The sequence below is a fragment of the Phallusia mammillata genome, chromosome 7 (assembly GCF_965637545.1).
Source record: "Phallusia mammillata chromosome 7, kaPhaMamm4.hap1.1, whole genome shotgun sequence".
Taxonomy (NCBI): domain Eukaryota; kingdom Metazoa; phylum Chordata; class Ascidiacea; order Phlebobranchia; family Ascidiidae; genus Phallusia; species Phallusia mammillata.
The window spans coordinates 14655426-14661425 of NC_137258.1; the positions used below are offsets into that span (position 1 = coordinate 14655426).

The 6000-nt window shown below is 35.8% G+C and overlaps 1 long non-coding RNA gene across 1 annotated transcript; it reads left to right on the forward strand.

The window, feature by feature from the left end:
- The first annotated feature begins 1888 nt into the window (after positions 1 to 1888).
- LOC145237526 (uncharacterized) lies at positions 1889 to 4485 on the forward strand. The gene is made up of 2 exons (XR_013862004.1): positions 1889 to 2853; positions 2975 to 4485. It is a non-coding gene; the product is annotated as an uncharacterized LOC145237526 (long non-coding RNA).
- Positions 4486 to 6000: the final 1515 nt, after the last annotated feature.

Consider the following 6000-nt stretch of genomic DNA (forward strand, 5'->3'; position numbering starts at 1 on the left):
CGGCGGCCCACAAGTGCAATTCAACAACTTTTTGGCAGACATTTATTTTTCACTGCAAACATTTATTTTTCGATGCAAACATTTTATTTTTAGTGCAAACATTTATTTTTCGATGCAAACATTTTATTTTCCGTGCAAACATTTATTTTTCGATGCAAACATTTATTTTTCGATGCAAACATTTATTTTTCGATGCAAACATTTATTTTTTGATGCAAACATTTTTTTTAGTGCAATCATTTACTTTTCAGTACAAAAAAATTTTTTAGTGCAAATTTTTTTTAGGAAACTTTTTTGATGTTCCATTCCACAGGGTGTGTCAAAATTTGTAAAATTTTGGAAACGTGATAAACCTGTACATTACACAGGCAATTGGTTCTAAACCTTGACCACTTAACAATTCAAGTGGATTTAAGTTAAGATGAATTGGTTTTTTTGCACTTGTCCACATTTACATTCTGTCTGTGTCTGTAGCCTAGGCTACTCTCTGTACAGCGTGCCAAAGACCAAAACACTGGAGTTAGGACATGTAAAATGTTGTGTTGTTTTACATTAAAGTTTGCTAATAGGCTTCATTGTCAAGCAATATAGCCTACATCATACTTTCTATTATTGTTTAGTTTAAAGTAAAGGCCCTGTACTTCAACTAGGCCTACCCCTTGTTGTAACTTCTCAAAAAAAATCGACACATCGAACTATTTTGCTTTATGATGCCAAAGTGAAGTAGGTAAACCGACACATGTATTTAATTCAAGTCCCGAAAATTCAAATAAAAAAATTTAAAAATTTTATTTGCGTCCTGTTAGTAAGTAGTCCTTTAGAAACCGTTGCTGCATATATGGCTTTATTGAGCCTCCTTCCTCCCGGTTACGCCGAAATGTACTCCCGCTTCGCACAGCCATAGCTTAGTCCGCTCCCAATCTGTCCACACAGTCCTTACTTAGCCCGTGTTAATTTTGTTAAGCGTTCAATTGACCGTGTTTAGCTCGCTATGCCCAGACTTAACCCGCTTAGATTTAGCCCCTGTTTTATAAACTACGTCAGTGATTCTCAGTCGGGGCCCTCGGGGCCACCCGTGTCGGTTTACAAGAAACATTCGCCAAGAGACATTAAGTCATTTTTCGTCGTGGCGTAGCCTAACCCCTTTCTTTCGCAATGCACAGAATTAAGGATATGTTACAAATGTCTTGACTTTGGATTTATCACATGTGGATGTTCATTCGTATTTATGGGCCCCCTTCCCTGAAGGGGACACATATTGATTTTACTCAAATTGTTTTTTGTTTTTTTCTTTATTTGTTTTTTCTTCCCAAAGTTTGTTCGACTCGCTTTTCCATCAAATGTTTGATGGATTTGGATGAAATTCACACAGATGGTAGATACAATTATGTAGATGTGCATTCAACTTTGTTTTTGTTGATAACCCCAGTATTTACCCCGCTAGCCCCCTAAAATGGGTTATTTTCTTCCCAAAGTTTGTTCGACTCGTTTTTCCATCAAATGTTTGATGGATTTGGGTGAAATTTACACAGATGGTAGATATAGTTATGTAGATGTGCATCCCACTTTGTTTTGTTGATAACCCCAGTAGCCCCCTAAAATGGGTATTTTTTCCCAAAGTTTGTCCGACTCGTTTTGCCATCAAATGTTTGATGGATGTGGCTGAAACTTATACAGATGGTAGATATAGTTATGTAAATTTGCATCCCACTTTGTTTATCCTGATAACCCTAGTATTTACCCCGCAAGCCCCCTAAAATGGGTGAGTTTTTGAACAGTGCCAGAATTGGCTAAAATTTGGATAGCTTGTAGAGTATGTCATTTATAGGTGTCGATTGTTGTGTTTAACCCTGTAGCTCTAACATTTACCCCACAAGCCCCCAAAGTGTAAAATGTATTTGTATGTTACTGGACACCCCAAACAAAGATTTATGTGGCGCAATAGTGTTACAAGGGCAACCAGTTGTATGTTACTCGTTTGTGACTTTATGGGTTGCTTGGTGGACTATTTGCGTCATGGCAGTTAGCGGGTTGTTAACAGCCCTATCACGTCAGAAACAATAACGGTTGTTGCCTAAAACACCTAGTGGTCGGAATTTTAAACATTGGTGGATTGGGCTGAAATTTTGCAGTACTATTGATTGAGTCATTGAGGTTTCATATTTTTTAGCCTCAAATGTTATAATTTGCCCTGTAGCACCACAATTTAACCAACTGGTCCCTAAAATGGGTGACTCTTTTAACAATGTTCAAATTGAATGAAAATTGGACAGCTTGTAGAATTTGCTGTTTACTCCTTGTTTTCTTTGAAAAAGAATGTTAAATAGGACATACTTCAAACAATATGTTATTATTTAAGCCCAGTGTCGATTACTCTGTTTTGCTTTACAACACCCAACTTTATAATGGTTATCTCTTGAAATGCATTATTTTCAACCTTGCATGTGTGGGGACCCATGAGTTTCTGCCTGTAGAAACAACTAACGTTATAAAAGACAATAGCTATTATGGGACCCAAAACAAAATAAGCATAGGAAATATATTAATGTTTTAAAATAGGTTATAGTGTATGTGCAACGACAAAATGTGCTAAGCCACCCTTCTAGTTTTGATTTCGACAATTTGAATCGACAATTTGCCACTCGGTCTTCGTGACACATTGGGACCACCAAGTATCGTACCTACTTTATTTAATGTGATTAAGGCTGAATTTATTGGCAACTACAAACTTTAACGATTCTGGAACTAAAAAGTTGATTTGCACTTACCTATTTTTAGGATTCGGCATTTTACCTCATTTCATGGCCATAGCAATTTGTGAAACGTGAGCACTGTCCGTGTTAAGCCGTTAAGGTACGCATGGACCATGTCTTAATGTTTATGCCGTTTGTCTTTTTTAGAAATTTATTCCTATCCCTATAAATTCTGGATTTTAATTTAAGTGAGTTTTTTTATCTGCGTTTTTTGTGTGCAGGGGTCACCGGGTCCTAAGGGGTTACTTATTGGGGGCACAGGTCCTGAAGGTTACTTGAAGGGGGCCACGATCTACGGTTGAGAACCACCGCACTAAGCCATCGCTTAGCACACTTGGCCCGGGCAAAGCCTGATTAAGCGATGACCTAACAAACTAAACAGGGTTTTAGTGAGCGATGGCTAAGCCGGCGTGTAGTTTTTTACGGCATCCTTAAGCTCCGACTGTAGCCTGCACAATGCCTATTATGTCATTTTGCAATTTTTGACACGCCGTTTTGCCTGTACAATCTAGTTAACTTTGGTTGCACCAGCATTGATCAATTGTGTCGTAATAAACACAGCCTTGATACACTCAAATCTAGAAACGACCGTTACAAGTGACATGTCAATGCGTTTCAATGAATCGTTTAATTAAAGTCAAAGTATACTTTGATTAAAGTCAACTAATATTGTGTGCTTGGAGTGTGTTAGGTAAAAATGCATGTTTTTTCTTTGATGTAGCCTACTTCTATTACATTCATTAAAACTTTTTTTGTGGGGTTCCGCAAAGTTTGACAAAACACCTTGAGGGTTCCGTGAATCTGTGCCACAAAAATCGTTGAAGAGCACTGGTCTAGGCAAAAAAACATAGACCTTTGCAGTTGCAGCTAAAATTCACAAAATAGAAACACTACATTTCGTTAAAGAACTTGCTGGTTTGGTAGTAACAAAAGAAAGTACCGAAATGTTTTTTGGAGGAAAAAACTTCAGCAGAAGAATAGTCAAATTGGCTTGGATTGGATAGAGTGTGGACAGTCTTTCTGTCAAATTTCTGATACAAGCTGGAATTCCAAGTTGTCTTTCTACCAGCAAAATATATTCAAATTTGGCCATGATTTTTTGTGGAAAAATTGGTTTAGTCAACTAATCTGACGGCTGTTAAACCAAATTTTTTACCTTGTACCAAATTGGAGACAGCTATACAATGAAATTACCCACAGTTTATAAGCCCTAATCTATACAGATTTAATTATTTTCTAGTCCTAAAATTCCAACATGAAACCAATGCAAACAAACTTAACACCAAGGCAACTTAACAACTGCAATCAAATAGGACCAAGTTGCTTGTAACAGTTGCCAAAAACCACCCTTATCCAAAGCACACCTTGTGTACTATATCAGGAATTAAGTGCTGTATCATTGTAGGACATTTTCTTGTTGCCACATGGGAGTATGCTTAAGCCTTGAGCAATTTCGTCGACTTTATGTTTGTATCATTATTACTTTGATCATGAACATATCATAACATAATAGAACAATCTTCATAAGAGATGGTATATATTTGTGTATCAAATCTAAAAAAAAGAACCTCTACATTGCCAAAACAATAAAACTTCAGAAAGGATAGACTAGAGAAAGAATCGGGCGGATTGGAAACAAGCATTTCAAGATTTATGTATAATGGGTTCTTTCTGTCTAAAAAAGGTTCTTTCTGAGCCGCACAGTACAGTGTCAATAAAAATTAGGAATGTTTTAATTTGTATGTATTGTCTCAAGAGATTATGAAAGACTCACAAAGGCAGTGCTATTAGGTGAGGCTTATACAGGCCACTTTTAATGGATACTCTGCAGAAACTGAAAAATTTGGTGTATTAGGGTAAACAAAAAGGTTTTTCAGGCCTAAATTTTTTTTAATGACAACAAGGTCAAGGCAACCAGTCTAGTTTTGACACCTATATAAACGTTTTTGACAAGGATACTATAGTGAGTTTTTATATGGGAGACAAACATGTACATATAAGCATACCACACTACAGTGTAATATAGAATGATGGTATTTCATTTTGTTATTTCCAACTATTAACCACAAAAGCTTTTGTTTACACATTTCAAAAATTTTTAAGTTTACGAACCTCAGGATTTGATACATGTACTTTGCACCACCTTAAAAGAGTGCTTTTTTGAAGGAGGTGCAGAGGCAATATTGTTCTGTAATTTTAGGACAGATTGGAGGTCAAAAAATCAACTCACTTGGGCCCATATGTTATTTAAACACCAAATGCAAAAAATAGCACCCACAAAATTAACACTTGGTTACAAGAAAATATCACAGTATTTGAACTGGGTTTTTGTGTAATCAAAGGTTGTTAGCAACAAAAGATGTCTCAAACTCATTACAAGTACACTAGAAAAAATAATGGCTTACTATCGAGCCACAACAACCAACCTTTAACTGTACTGACTCAATTTTTCCTTTTTTGCATCATAAATGAGTCAGTATCAAGAAATTGTCAATTTGGCTTGATCTTAACATTAAAGTGTGGCTCATTTTGAGATAAACGTTTTGGCTTACTTTGTCATCAATATTTGGCTCAGGATAACAAGCCAGCATTGACTCAATATATGCTTCACAAAGTTGCGACTGAAAATGACTCAAACTGAGGCAATTTTTGGCAAGAAATGAGCAAAACCCATTGTTAATTTACAAACTTTCAGTGTGAAAGTAGAAACATGACTCATTACAAGCCGATACTTGACTGATATAAGCCATGGTTAAAAAGTTTAAAATGAGCCATTTCAAGCCATTTTTGGCTTGAATTCTGCCTTTTTTTATTTTTTGGCTACATAGCGAGCCATTATTTTTGCTTTTTTTTAGGTTAAGCAGTATGTTGATTACAAATATTTATGTCATTCAAAAAATGTGGTAAGTGATGGTGATTATCAGTATCTTTAGCTATACATAGTCTTATAAAAGTAGCTTTATATATTCTCATTGTTGTCATTACATTCAAGCATTGCATTTTAGTAAACATGTACACTTCTATCTTGCTGCTTGCTTTATCCGCGCTGTTGTTTTCAGATGCACTGGTGACTGGTATCTAAAACAAAATCGCATATATTTTGCTAAAAGTAGCCTGTGTGCATAATATCAGCAATTTTAAAACGAAAAATAAATAAAATGTGTCTAGTTTATTGCAATACATTGTATAGTGTTCATTATCTGCACTTTTGATGTACTGAACGCTTTCATTTTCGCCATGTTTTCAA